Raw genomic sequence first — 860 nt, 5'->3', positions numbered from 1 at the left:
TTTAACCACCGATGACCGATATCAATAATAATTATCAGCAAATCATTATTTCACGTAACTTCGCTGTCCCGTCTATTGTTCGAACCGAGCGTTTTGTTTCAAACGCAAATTCTAGTCAAAAAATATTACCGCACACTACAACTTACCGTTGTAACTTTAATATTGTTATTGTTGTACGATGTTATGTACTATTTTCCGCAAATATTTATCACGGCGTAGGCCGAGCGGACGAAAACAATTGGCCTTGAAACGTACCCCTCACATAATATTATTCTTGTCCGTTGTGTATACGCCGTGTCCGTTCGCGATTCCTAGCCGAATGTTTTTTCTTCCTTCTACTTCCGGTTAAGGGCTACGACAGAGGGTGTATGGGGTGTAGTGTGGGGTGGGGGGCGGGGAGCCGGCGCAGTAGGTCGTATAGTCCCGTACCGCGTTTCGAGTGGGTTTTGATGACGTAATTAATAATGAGCTTTCGGGTGTTTTTATCCGAAACGACACTAATTCCGAGGTCATTAAGTTTCGCAGTTTTGGGGCTCCTCGGGGAGAGATGGAGAGAGGAAACGTCTGCGCGGGTGGTCTCAAATCCCCCTAGCTCGTGGGATCAAAACGTGATTTTTCACCCTTGGCCGTGGAGAAAATCGAGAAATGGCGCAGCGCAGGTTGCGGTTGTGGCGGCCAACTCACCGTGGGGTAAGACGTCGGCAGTGCCTAGATGGGGGGGGGGGTGGCGGCGCGGGTTTTTCATTCCGCGGAAAGTCGGTGACTCGTGTAAATCATCCCCGTTGCCAGATTAACGAGAATTCGGGCGTCAATCTTTTTTGGTCGCGCAGCTGCTACGATTTCTCACGCACATCTTGCGG

This window comes from Acyrthosiphon pisum, chromosome A2, assembly GCF_005508785.2.
Source record: "Acyrthosiphon pisum isolate AL4f chromosome A2, pea_aphid_22Mar2018_4r6ur, whole genome shotgun sequence".
NCBI lineage: Eukaryota > Metazoa > Arthropoda > Insecta > Hemiptera > Aphididae > Acyrthosiphon > Acyrthosiphon pisum.
The sequence above is the reverse complement of the archived record's forward strand: the minus strand, read 5'-3'. Positions refer to the sequence as shown.